The sequence below is a fragment of the Pristiophorus japonicus genome, chromosome 23, assembly GCF_044704955.1.
Source record: "Pristiophorus japonicus isolate sPriJap1 chromosome 23, sPriJap1.hap1, whole genome shotgun sequence".
In the NCBI taxonomy this organism is placed as follows: Eukaryota; Metazoa; Chordata; class Chondrichthyes; family Pristiophoridae; genus Pristiophorus; species Pristiophorus japonicus.
The window spans coordinates 8138853-8153198 of record NC_091999.1 but is presented as its reverse complement, the minus strand read 5'-3'; the positions used below and the strand labels follow the sequence as shown (position 1 = coordinate 8153198).

General features: G+C 55.1%; 1 pseudogene; it reads right to left on the bottom strand.

The window, feature by feature from the left end:
* Window positions 1-595: 595 nt before the first annotated feature.
* Window positions 596-1296, bottom strand: LOC139235712 (N-acetylaspartate synthetase-like; annotated as a pseudogene).
* Window positions 1297-14346: the final 13050 nt, after the last annotated feature.

The window sequence follows — 14346 nt, the reverse complement described above, 5'->3', positions numbered from 1 at the left end:
CCCCCACCCACCCTCTTCCTACAGAACCCCTCCCCCACTCACCCTCTTCCTACAGACCTCTCCCCCACCCACCCTCTTCCTACAGAACCCCTCCCCCACTCACCCTCTCCCTACAGACCCCTCCCCCACCCACTCTCTTCCTACAGACCCCTCCCCCACCCACCTTCTTCCTACAGACCTCTCCCCCACCCACCCTCTTCCTACAGACCCCTCCCCCACCCACCCTCTTCCTACAGACCTCTCCCCCACCCACCCTCTTCCTACAGACCTCTCCCCCACCCACCCTCTTCCTACAGACCCCTCCCCCACCCACCCTCTTCCTACAGAACCCCTCCCCCACTCACCCTCTTCCTACAGACCTCTCCCCCACCCACCCTCTCCCTACAGACCCCTCCCCCACCCACCCTCTCCCTACAGACCCCTTTTCTGAGTCTCCGGGTCTCACAATGGGTTCCAAAGGACGCAGGAGCCCCTGGGACATGATTGGCCGAGGGGCGGCACTGATGTTGGAGAGGGGGATGGGGGCGTTGGGGAAGGAGGAGGTTGGGTGGGAAATCACTCCTACCGAGGCGAAGGGTTTCAATGGACCAGTTAATCACAGACTGTGCTTCAGTTTATACAGGAAGACTTTAGACAGCCAGTATAGGGCAGCGAGACGTGACTCCGGGCGGCAGGAACTCTGGATCCGGAAGCCCATCCGAAGGTACATGCGGAGGGCCGGCTCCTGGACGTTGGAGGTCTGCAGAAGGCAGGCCCGGTAGCCGTAAGCTTTGGCAAACCCAGAGCCTCCCGGGTCAGCCTCATCCCCAGCCCTCGCCGGCGGATGCGGCGGTCCACGGACAGCCGGAGGAGCTGGCAGGCGGACGGGTCCCCGGGCTCCTTGGTCACGGCCACGGTGCCCACCACTCGCCCGCCCTCCTCTGCCACCCAGAAGCCGGCGCCCGGCGCCCCCAGGTAGTGCCCCTCGATGTCCGCCATGTCGGTCTTCAGCCGCTCCCTGACGTAGCCGGCGAAGACCTCCCGGCAGGACAGGTACACCAGGCCCAGGAGGGCCAGGCACGCCAGGCCGCCGCACGCCGGCGACGCGGTGAGCCCGTAAACCGCCCCGCCGCCGGCCAGCACCAGGCACGTGTTGGTTGGCGAGCAGGCAGCCTGCCTGAAGGCCGCTGCCCCCAACTCCATCACTCCCTCGGCGAAGATCCTCCTGGCGTCCCGCGAATCCCCGGCTCGGTACGGACGGACGGTGAAACCGGACCCGCGGCCGATCCCGCTCGGCCGCGCTTCACCCACCGCCATCTTGACTGAAACAGGGGGGGGGCGGGTCTTGGGATCTCCGAGCCTGAGGAAGGAAGCACAGCAGAGAGGGGGTCAGAGGTCAGTGCGGGGCACAGAGGTCAGGAGAGAGTCTAACCACCGATGGTCTGCACCTGGGCAGGATCAGAACCAATGTCCTCGGGGGAGTGTTTGCTAGTGCTGTTGGGGAGGGTTTAAACTAATATGGCAGGGGGATGGGAATCTATGTAGGGAGACAGAGGGAAGTAAAATGGAGGCAAAAGCAAAACATAGAAAAGAGAATAGTAAAAGTGGAGGGCAGAGAAATCAAAGGCAAAAAGAAGGCCCACATTACAACATAATTCTAAAAGGACAAAGAATGTTAAAAAAAATAAGCCTGAAGGCTCTGTGTCTCAATGCGAGGAGTATTCGGAATAAGGTGGATGAATAAACTGCGCAGATAGCTGTTAACGGATATGATGTAATTGGCATCACGGAGACATGGCTCCAGGGTGACCAAGGCTGGGAACTCAACAACCAGGGGTATTTAATATTCAGGAAGGATAGACAGAAAGGAAAAGGAGGTGGGGTGGCGTTGCTGGTTAAAGAGGAGATTAACGCAATAGTAAGGAAGGACATTAGCTTGGATGATGTGGAATCTGTATGGGTGGAGCTGCGGAACGCCAAAGGGCAGAAAACGCTAGTGGGAGTTGTGTGCACAGACCACCAAACAGTAGTAGTGAGGTTGGGGAGGGCATCAAACAGGAAATTAGGGATGCGTGCAATAAAGGTACAGCAGTTATCATGGGTGACTTTAATCTACATATTGATTGGGCTAACCAAACTGATAGCAACACGGTGGAGGAGGATTTCCTGCAGTGTATTAGGGATGGTTTTCTAGACCAATATGTGGAGGAACCAACCAGAGAGCTGGCCATCCTAGACTGGGTGATGTGTAATGAGAGAGGATTAATTAGCAATCTTGTTGTGCGAGACCCCTTGGGGAAGAGTGACCATAATATGGTAGAATTCTTTATTACGATGGAGAGTGACACAGTTAATTCAGAGACTAGGGTCCTCAACTTAAAGAAAGGTAACTTCGATGGTATGAGACGTGAATTGGCTAGGATAGATTGGCAAATGATACTTAAAGGGTTGACGGTGGATAGGCAATGGCAGACATTTAAAGATCCCATGGATGAACTTCAACAATTGTACATCCCTGTCTGGTGTAAAAATAAAACGGGGAAGGTGGCTCAACCGTGGCTAACGAGGGAAATTAAGGATAGTGTTAAATCCAAGGAAGAGGCATATAAATTGGCTCTAAAACTCTAGGCTGACACTCCCCGTGTACTGAGGGAGCACTGCACTGTCGGAGGGGCAGTACTGAGGGAGTGCCGCACTGTCGGAGGGGCAGTACTGAGGGAGTGCCGCACTGTCGGAGGGGCAGTACTGAGGGAGCGCCGCACTGTCGGAGGGGCAGTACTGAGGGAGTGCCGCACTGTCGGAGGGGCAGTACTGAGGGAGCGCCGTACTGTCGGAGGGGCAGTACTGAGGGAGTGCCGCACTGTCGGAGGGGCAGTACTGAGGGAGTGCCGCACTGTCGGAGGGGCAGTACTGAGGGAGCGCCGCACTGTCGGAGGGGCAGTACTGAGGGAGCGCCGCACTGTCGAAGGGGCAGTACTGAGGGAGCACTGCACTGTCAGAGGGGCAGTACTGAGGGAGTGCCGCACTGTCGGAGGGGCAGTACTGAGGGAGCACTGCACTGTCGGAGGGGCAGTACTGAGGGAGCGCCGCACTGTCGGAGGGGCAGTACTGAGGGAGCGCCGCACTGTCGGAGGGGCGGTACTGAGGGAGCGCCGCACTGTCAGAGGGGCAGTGCTGAGGGAGTGCCGCACTGTCGGAGGGGCAGTACTGAGGGAGCGCCGCACTGTCGGAGGGATTGTACTGAGGGAGCGCCGCACTGTCGGAGGGGCAGTACTGAGGGAGCGCCGCACTGTCGGAGGGGCAGTGCTGAGGGAGCGCCGCACTGTCAGAGGGGCAGTACTGAGGGAGCGCCGCACTGTTGGAGGGGCAGTACTGAGGGAGCGCCGCACTGTCGGAGGGGCAGTACTGAGGGAGCGCCGCACTGTCGGAGGGGCAGTACTGAGGGAGCGCCGCACTGTCGGAGGGGCAGTACTGAGGGAGCACCGCACTGTCGGAGGGGCAGTACTGAGGGAGCGCCGCACTGTCGGAGGGGCAGTACTGAGGGAGCGCCGCACTGTCGGAGGGGCAGTACTGAGGGAGCGCCGCACTGTCGGAGGGGCAGTACTGAGGGAGCGCCGCACTGTCGGAGGGGCAGTACTGAGGGAGTGCCGCACTGTCGGAGGAGACTTTAAACCGAGGCCCCGTCTGCTCTCTCACATGGATGTAAAAGATCCCACGGCCACTATTGTGAAGTAGAGCAGGGGGAGTTCTCCCCCGTGTCCTGGGGCCAATATTTATCCCTCAATCAACATACAAAAAAATCCAGCTCCCCTGGTCCTTCTCACATTACTGTTTGTGGGAGCTTGCTGTGCGCAATTAGCATGTCGCGTTTCCCCACGTTACAACAGTGACCGCACTTCCAAAAACAAAAGTGCTTCATTGTCTGTGAAGCGCTCTGGGATAGCCCTGAGGATGTGAAAGGCGCTATATAAATGCCAGTTGGATCTTTACTGCCTGCCCGCGGTTGTGTCGGGGAACGTTGAGACGGTGAAAAGCCAGGATTGAAAGTCAAGCGGACGGAGGAAGCTGAGCGAGGGCTTACCTGTGATCTGTTGCCCCTGGGCCCGGGGCTCGGTGTGGCCTCTCTAGTAACCGGCTGGGTAACAATTAATGTGGCTGAGCCTGTGGACTTTGCTGTGAGGTGGGACCTGTCAGGTTGTTCACGAGGAGGAATGTGGTGACGGTGCTTGTGATTGGTCCCTCGTGTGCTTACGGTTGGCGATCGTGGACTTGGAAAGAACCAGATGTTGTCGTCAAGTAAAGTTGTCAAGTACAAAAATCTCCTTTTATCGGCAAAATGTAAGGATTTTCAAACAGCGTTTGTTTAAAAAAAAAAATGTCTTCGGTGTTTTTGTCCACTGAATCTCGGGACTGCCACTGCAGGAGTGTCAGCTGTCCTCTGATATCTTGTTCAAGTCCCCATTCTGTTGTAAGTGTTGGCAAACTGTTGTGTCTTTAGCTGCTCTGATAATGGCTCCATGAGGCAGTGTGTTGTACTTGAACTGTAGTGACCGTAGTCCTTTTCTCAGTTAACTCCAGAGCCAGGATCACAACCTGGTGGCCTGCCTTTTATACTGGGCCAGGCACACCTGTACAGGTAAACCTACGAGTCTCCCACTGCGGTGCCATCTGCTGGCACACCTTGTGATCGTACCGACAGGAGCCATGTCGGATACAGGACATCACTCCCCCCACCCCTTGACCCTCAGTGCGAATCTCCTCTGCATTGACTGTGCTCTGGGCTTAGCTCTATGTGGGCTCTGTCTGGCTGACCCTTGGCAAGTCGTTTCAATCTCGGGTGAGTGGTTGGTGCAGTGGAGGTGCTGGTGGTTGGCTGTTCGTGTGTGTCCCTGACCACTCCATTCTCCCCTCCTCCCCCCCCCCCATATATAGATTATGTCCGAGGCTCATAGCCTTCATATACATTCAACGTTACATTTGTGGTTCCGTTGAGAGACAAGTACGTTGGACGGGTGAGATGCCTTATTGATGCAGTGACTGGTGCGTGAGGACAAACTAGTTCCAGGGCTGTTGGATTGAGGTACTGCCGTCTGGTGGTGGCTCAGTGCCCGGCACTGGCAGTGGGAAGCCCGGTTGTCTCGCGTAGCCTGCTCTTGGGGCTGTTGCCGTGGTCCCCAGCATCGGGCCGGTTTCACAGATGCCTGTGACCTCCCGGTCCTCTCCTTGCGCCCTGGGTCACTGCTGTTCCCTGAGGGGCTGTCATCGAGCAGTGCACAGGGAACTGCTGACTCGCTGGCCTGGGCGTTGTTTGGTTTGGGATCCTGGCTGGTCCCGGTCCCCCTTTCGGGGGAACAGTGGCGGGTGACCCTTTGTTCCCGCGTATGGCCTTGGTGGCGATGGGGTCCGGGGACTGCGCCTTCGCGCCGTCTGCTCCTTCAGCCTCGTGGCAGTCGGCTGCTTGTGGCCACGCTCCATGGAGCATGGCTCTGGTCCCCGGGACGCAGGCTACAGCGTTGGGGAGCTCGCTGGACCTGCGTGCTCCCGATGGGTGCCTGCCCGCTGCATTGGCTGCGTGCAGTTGAAATCCTGCATCGCACAACTTTTCCTTACTTACGATGGACACTCTGAGGGTCCGATCGCGGTCGCCCGACTTTTCCTCGCCGGTTGTATGTACACAATTCAGATTATCAGTTACACATTTTGTCTCTGACTTACAGTTACTATTACATTGCTTGAGTGTGTGGGACTGTCCCTTTAATTGTGGTGGGTTGCAGGTCCCCTTTAAGAGAGCCTTGCTATCTTTACCCCAATCCGCTTCTCCGTTTGGTGTCACATGTTGCTCCGTCAGCGCCTCGCCTCCTGGTTCGGGCGCCATCTTTCCTCCATCCACGATGTCGACTGCGGAGATCCTCTTCTCCCCGGGTTCTGCCACCGAGGTTGGGACGTCGCCTTTGGATCCGATTTTCTTCCTCCGGAGTCCTGCCACTGGAGCCTGGAAGGTGCGTTCGGGTTTGTCTCAGCTGGGATCATCTCCCCGCAGTCGTGCTGGGCGGTCTGTGCCACGGGGGTGCTGTGCTGGTCTGCTCTCTGGGGGCCGGGCCCACCCTCGGGTGGGGAGCTTGCTTTGCCTCTGAGTACAGAGGGTGTCGAGCGCTGGAGGGGTGAAGTCTTCCCACTTCCAATGGATCTTCTCCATCCACCTTCTGCCGAGCAGCGTTGGTCCATCACCTGCAACAATCCCCAGGGGTAACTTGTGCACCGGGCCATCATGGAGTACCTTTACATCCGCACTACCAACGTCTGGGATAAGTTCATCGCTGTAGGTGTGCAGCTTTGCCTGAACCGGGACCAACTTGGGGTCGTTCAGCCTGATTGTCCCTTTGCCTCTCAAAGGCTTCTTGATTCATCACTGACTGGCTCGCCCCCGTGTCCACTTCCATGAAGACTAGAACACCCTCTATCTCGACTTCCATCCTCAGCGGGGAACACTCGGTGGTGCAGGTAAACATGCCTTGTACCTCCCCGTGGGGCTGGGCTGCCTCTCTGCCTATCGATTCATAATCCGCGCTGGATTCCTGGCCATCTGCAGACTCTTCATCGACAGAGTGAGTCATATTTCTCTTACACATTCGCTGGAGGTGGCCCTTTGTGCTGCAGCCTTTACGTACATAGTCTTTAAAGGAGCACTGGTGAGCCCTGTGATTCCCTCCACAACACCAGCATGGAGCTACTCGATTAGCCCCTCCCTCGGCGGACTCTGAGTTAAGGGACTCAGGGGCCTGTCCTCTCTCCCCTGAGAAGGTCCGCGCTCTACAGTCCAGCCTCTAAAAGGGCGCCACTCTGTGCACAGTACCTGCCGGGTTTGAGTCCTGAGGGTGAGTCACCTGTCCAGAGCCGTAGGTCGAGGTAATGCCTGGCTCCTGGTGGTGGCCTTCTGCAGTGTGACTGTGGTATCCGCCGACAGTAGCCTGTGAAGAAGGCCCTCGCGGCCGATTCCGATGACCAAAAATGTCCCGCGGCGCTTCGGTGAGCCTCCTGAGGTCTGCAGCATATTTCGCGATTTCCTGGCCTCCGGGCCATGGGTGGGTAGGGAACCGGTGTCTGCCTGTGAGGAGGCTCTCTTTGGGCTTTGAGTTGTTCTTGGATCAGCGTTACAAGCACCTCGTACGTCTTGGTCGTTGTCTTCGCTGGTGCCAGCAAGTCCCTGACGAGGCCATAGACGCTGGGCCCACAACTGGTCAGCAGGGTAGCTCTGCGTTTATCAGCCAGTGTGGCCGGGCCGTCTCCTGCCTGGTCGTTTGCTGTGAAGGAATGGTCAACCCTCTCCACAAAGGCCTCCCAATCATCACCATCGACGAACCACTGCAACGTACCAAAGTTACCCATTTTCGCGTGAAAGTCCGTAATCTCGTCGCCAATTGTTATGTCTTTAGATGCTCTGATAATGACTCCACGAGACAATGGGTTGTACTTGAACTGCAGTGACCTTAGTCCATTTAATATAACTCCAAAGCGAGGATACCACATGGGTGGACTCCCTTTTATACCTGGGTACCTGTGGTGTACAGGTGTCTCCTGGGCCTCCACCAGTTGCGCCCTCTGGTGGTGCCAGCATAGAGGACACAGTGTGAACCTTGTTGATGGTACCTCCGGTAAACAAATCTCCATCTTATACAACTATACAGTGACTACACCGAGAGTATATCTACAGTCTGCACATATAACAATAACAACATAAGGAACAGGAGCAGGAGTCGGCCATTCGGCCCCTTGAGCCTGCTCCGCCATTTATTACGACCATGGCTGATCCGATCATGGACTCAGCTCCACTTCCCCGCCCGCTCCCCATAACCCTTCACTCCCTTATCGCTCAAAAATCTGTCTATCTCCACCTTAAATATATTCAATGACCCAGCCTCCACAGCTCTCTGGGGAAGAGAATTCCACAGATTTACAACCCTCTGAGAGAAGAAATTCCTCCTCATCTCAGTTTTAAATGGGCGGCCCCTTATTCTAAGACCATGCCCCCTAGTTCTAGTCTCCCCCATCAGTGGGAACATCCTCTCTGCATCCACCTTGTCGAGCCCCCTCATAATCTGATACGTTTCGATAAGATCACCTCTCATTCTTCTGAACTCCAATGAGTAGAGGCCCAACCTCCTCAACCTTTCCTCATAAGTCAACCCCCATCCAGGTGATTGAATCTAGTCCAGGATATCACCCTGGCCGTATTCGATTCCCGGCAGTACTTACCATCGTGTCCGTGTTGCGCCGGCCGACCAAGAGCTACCCGGCCTAATCCCACTTTCCCGCTCTGGGTCCGTAGCCCTGTAGGTTACGGCACTTCAGGAGCACATCCAAATGTGGTGAGGGTTTCTGCCTCTACCCCCCTTTCAGGCCGTGAGTTCCCCCCCAGACCCCCACCACCCTCTGGGTGAAGGCATTTCCCCTCAAATCCCCTCTAAACCCCCCCCAATTATTTTCAATCTCTGCCCCCTGGTTGTTGACCCCTCTGCCCAGGGAAACAGGTCCGTCCTATCCACTCTATCCAGGCCCCTCATCATTTTATACACCTCAATCAGGTCTCCCCTCAGCCTCCTCTGTTCCAAGGAAAACAAACCCAGCCTATCCAATCTTTCCCCATCGCTAAAATTCTCCAGTCCCGGCAACATCCTGGTAAATCTCCTCTGTACCCTCTCTAGTGTAACATCCTGGTAAATCTCCTCTGTACCCTCTCTAGTGCAACATCCTGGTAAATCTCCTCTGTACCCTCTCCAGTGCAACATCCTGGTAAATCTCCTCTGTACCCTCTCCAGTGCAACATCCTGGTAAATCTCCTCTGTACCCTCTCCAGTGCAACATCCTGGTAAATCCCCTCTGTACCCTCTCTAGTGCAACATCCTGGTAAATCTCCTCTGCACCCTCTCCAGTGCAACATCCTGGTAAATCTCCTCTGTACCCTCTCCAGTGCAACATCCTGGTAAATCCCCTCTGTACCCTCTCCAGTGCAACATCCTGGTAAATCTCCTCTGTACCCTCTCCAGTGCAACATCCTGGTAAATCTCCTCTGTACCCTCTCTAGTGCAACATCCTGGTAAATCTCCTCTGTACCCTCTCCAGTGCAACATCCTGGTAAATCTCCTCTGTACCCTCTCCAGTGCAACATCCTGGTAAATCTCCTCTGTACCCTCTCCAGTGCAACATCCTGGTAAATCCCCTCTGTACCCTCTCTAGTGCAACATCCTGGTAAATCTCCTCTGCACCCTCTCCAGTGCAACATCCTGGTAAATCTCCTCTGTACCCTCTCCAGTGCAACATCCTGGTAAATCTCCTCTGTACCCTCTCCAGTGCAATCACACCCTTCCTGTAATGTGGTGACCAGAACTGTGCACGCAGTACTCCAGCTGTAGCCTAACCAGTGTTTTATACAGTTCAAGCATAACCCCCCCTGCTCTTGTATTCCATGCCTCGGCCAATAAAGGCAAGTATTCCATCTGCCTTCTTAACCACCTTATCCACCTGGCCTGCGACCTTCAGGGATCTGTGGACCTGCACCCCCAGGTCCCTGTGTTCCTCGACACTTCTCAGTGTCCGACCATTTAATGTGTGTTCCCTTGCCTGGTTACCCCTCCTCAAATGCATTACCTCACACTTCTCCGGATTAAACTCCATTTGCCACTGCTCTGCCCACCTGACCAGTCCATCGATATCTTCCTGCAGTCCGTGGCTTTCTTCTTCATTGTCAACCACACGACCGATCTTAGTGTCATCTGCCCACGGGGCACTAACAGGAGGGGCAAACGACCCGGATTTCTCCCCCAGATTATTTCGAATTTGTTCCTTGCTGTAATTACATCCTCCCATCACTAGGGGTGCTCCAGTTATACCGGGTATTGGTGAGGCCACACCTGGAGTACTGCGTGCAGTTTTGGTCTCCGTATTTACGGAAGGATATACTTGCTTTGGAGGCAGTTCAGAGAAGGTTCACTCGGTTGATTCCGGGGATGAGGGGGATAACTTATGAGGAAAGGTTGAGGAGGTTGGGCCTCTACTCATTGGAGTTCAGAAGAATGAGAGGTGATCTTATCGAAACGTATCAGATTATGAGGGGGCTCGACAAGGTGGATGCAGAGAGGATGTTTCCACTGATGGGGGAGACTAGAACTAGGGGGCATGGTCTTAGAATAAGGGGCCGTCCATTTAAAACTGAGATGAGGAGGAATTTCTTCGCTCAGAGGGTTGTAAATCTGTGGAATTCTCTGCCCCAGAGAGCTGTGGAGGCTGGGTCATTGAATATATTTAAGGTGGAGAGAGACAGATTTTTGAGCGATAAGGGAGTGAAGGGTTATGGGGAGCGGGCGGGGAAGTGGAGCTGAGTCCATGATCGGATCAGCCATGATCGTATTAAATGGCGGAGCAGGCTCGAGGGGCCCAATGGCCGATTCCTGCTCCTATTTCTTAAGTTCTTATGTCCGTGCTTTAACACAAAATTACCCTCCTCCCACCCCCTGCAGGCGGACAGGTGTAATTACAATGTTTTTTACCGAGGCAAATCCCATTCTAAATGCGGAGATAACGATTTACAACAGGAAATAAAAACAGAAAGGGGAGGTGGATTTGGCAAACTGGATTGTGCAACCATCTTAGAGCCCGTCCCGATTTCATCATCATCATAGGCAGTCCCTGGGAATCGAGGAAGACTTGCCTCCACTCTAACAGTGAGTTCTCGGGTGACTGAACAGTCCAATACGGGAACCACAGTCCCCTGTCACAGGTGGGACAGACAGTGGTTGAGGGAAGGGGAGGGTGGGACTGGTTTGCCGCACGCTCCTTCCGCTGCCTGCGCTTGCTTTCTGCACGCTCTCGGCGACGAGACTCGAGGTGCTCAGCGCCCTCCCGGATGCACTCCCTCCACTTAGGGCGGGACTGGTCTTTGGGCCCAGGGGCTCCCAGGTGTCGGTGGGGGATGTTGCACTTTATCAGGGAGGGCTTTGAGGGTGGTCCCTTGTAACGTTTCCTCTGCCCACCCTGGGGCTCGCTTGCCGTGAAGGAGTTCCGAGTAGAGCGCTTGCTTTGGGGAGTCTGGTGTCTGGGGGGCCATGCGGACAATGTGGCCCTGCCCAGCGGAGCTGGTCGAGTGTGTGGTCAGTGCTTCGATGCTGGGGATGTTGGGCCTGGTCGAGGACGCTAACGTTGGTGCGTCTGTCCTCCCGGGGGATTGGCAGGATCTTGCGGAGACAGCGTTGGTGGTATTTCTCCAACGACTTGAGTCCCAATTTACGTTCCATTGCCTAATACCCTGGCATTGAGAATTAACCCACCCACCTCCCTGTTATTGGAGAAGGACATCTTCCACCCCCTCAATTGGCGCTCAGGATCTGGAACATCGGCTCCTTCATCGAAACACCTGTGAACTCTCGTGGACGCAAGTCCTCCTCGTTCGAGGAATCGCCTCTGATGATGATGCCACCTCAGAAAATGTATAACGGTCGATGTAGCAACCTCTGTTCTTAGAAAGGTTCATCGGAGCACTTCCCCTGCATGCTTGAATAAAAACCGGTTGAACCGAGGTTTCATCTGAGTGATTCCACGATCGCCATACGGGCGAGGATACAGGCGCGCGTCCATTCCTTATATCAGGAAGTCCAGCTTGAAGAAGAGAAGTCTTCCTTTTACCCCAACAGAGATGTATTTGGAATTTCTGCTCGTGGCCCAGCAGCAAGTAAGGAATTCACTGTCCACACAGCGGACAGCACAATCCCACAATCCTTCCTGTTGGGTAACGGGCAGACGCTTTCGCCACAGATAGTCACTCCATAACTAAGACCGCCTTTTCCCCCCTCAGTAACATCGCCCGTCTCCGCCCCCTGCCTCAGCTCATCCGCTGCTGAAACCCTCATCCGTGCCTTTGTTACCTCCAGACTTGACTATTCCAACGCACTCCTGGCCAGCCTCCCACATTCTACCCGACGTAAACTAGAGGTGATCCAAAACTCAGCTGCCCCCGTGTCCTAACTCGCACCCAGTCCCACTCACCCGTCACCCCCTGTGCTCACTGCCCCGTGTCCTAACTCACACCCAGTCCCACTCACCCATCACCCCCTGTGCTCACTGCCCCCGTGTCCTAACTCGCACCGAGTCCCACTCACCCATCACCCCCTGTGCTCACTGCCCCGTGTCCTAACTCGCACCGAGTCCCGCTCACCCATCACCCCCTGTGCTCACTGCCCCGTGTCCTAACTCACACCCAGTCCCACTCACCCATCACCCCCTGTGCTCGCTGCCCCGTGTCCTAGCTGCCCCGTGTCCTAACTCACACCAAGTCCCACTCACCCATCACCCCCTGTGCTCGCTGCCCCGTGTCCTAACTCGCACCAAGTCCCGCTCACCCATCACCCCCTGTGCTCACTGACCTACATTGGCCCCCTGTCAAGCAATGCCTCGATTTCAAAATTCTCATCCTTGTTTACAAATCCCTCCATGGCCCTCGCCCCCTCCCTATCTCTGTAACCCCCTCCAGCCCCTACACCCCTCCCTATCTCTGTAACCCCCTCCAGCCCCTACACCCCTCCCTATCTCTGTAATCTCCTCCAGCCCCACAACCCCCCGAGATCTCTGCACCCCTCTAATTCTGCCCCCCTGTCCATCCCTGATTATAATCTCTCCACCATCGGTGGCCGTGCCTTCTGTTGCCTGGGCCCCAAGCTCTGGAACTCCCTCCCTAAACCTCTCCACCTCTCTACCTCTCTCTCCTCCTTCAAGACGCTCCTTAAAACCCACCTCTCTGACCCAGCTTTTGGTCACCTGTCCCGATCTCTCCTTATGTGGCTCGGGGTCAATTTTAAAATATCTGATAATACTCCTGTGAAGCATCTGGGGACATTTCCCTACATCAAAGGCGCTATATAAATATAAATTGTTGTTGAGGTTTCTTTTGTTCATTCTGGGAATGTGGGCGTCGCTGGCAAGGCCGGCATTTATTGCCCATCCGCTCGGTGCCCTTTGAGAAGTCTTCTTCCTGAACTTGAGGGCCATCAATCAACAGTAGGGAACGGTAGCACAGTGGTTATCTCACGGGCCTAGTAATAAGGACGTAAGAAATAGGAGATCGTATTAAATGGCGGAGCAGGCCCGAGGGGCCATGTGGCCAACTCCTGCTCCTATTTCTTATGTTCTCCCCCCGATAAAGCTGTTGAGGTTGAGAGGGTGCGAGGCATCAATTGAAAGTTTCCAAACTGAGATTTCTTAACCGATACGGGATTAAGGGGTTCGGGGAAACGGGCAGGGAAGTGGAGCTGAGTCCATGATTGGATCAGCAATCACCATCATCACAGGCAGTCCCTCGCAATCGAGGAAGACTTGCCCCCACTCTAACAGTGAGTTCTCAGGTGACTGAACAGTCCAATACGAGAGCCACAGTCCCTGTCACAGGTGGGACAGACAGGGGTTGAGGGAAGGGGAGGGTGGGACTGGTTTGCCGCACGCTCCTTCCGCTGCCTGCGCTTGCTTTCTGCACGCTCTCGGCGACGAGACTCGAGGTGCTCAGCGCCCTCCCGGATGCTCTTCCTCCACTTAGGGCGGGACTGGTCTTTGGGCCCAGGGACTCCCAGGTGTCGGTGGGGAATGTCGCACTTTATCAGGGAGGCTTTGAGGGTGGTCCCATGTAACGTTTCCTCTGCCCACCCTGGGGCTCGCTTGCCCGTGAAGGAGTTAGAAACATAGAAACATAGAAAATAGGTGCAGGAGCAGGCCATTCAGCCCTTCTAGCCTGCACCGCCATTCAATGAGTTCATGGCTGAACATGAAACTTCAGTACCCCCTTCCTGCTTTCTCGCCATACCCCTTGATCCCCCGAGTAGTAAGGACTTCATCTAACTCCCTTTTGAATATATTTAGTGAATTGGCCTCAACTACTTTCTGTGGTAGAGAATTCCACAGGTTCACCACTCTCTGGGTGAAGAAGTTTCTCCTCATCTCGGTCCTAAATGGCTTACCCCTTATCCTTAGACTGTGACCCCTGGTTCTGGACCTCCCCAACATTGGGAACATTCTTTCTGCATCTAACCTGTCTAAACCCGTCAGAATTTTAAACGTTTCTATGAGGTCCCCTCTCATTCTTCTGAACTCCAGTGAATACAAGCCCAATTGATCCAATCTTTCTTGATAGGTCAGTCCCGCCATCCCGGGAATCAGTCTGGTGAACCTTCGCTGCACTCCCTCAATAGCAAGAATGTCCTTCCTCAAGTTAGGAGACCAAAACTGTACACAATACTCCAGGTGTGGCCTCACCAAGGCCCTGTACAACTGTAGCAACACCTCCCTGCCCCTGTACTCAAATCCCCTCGCTATGAAGGCCAACATGCCATT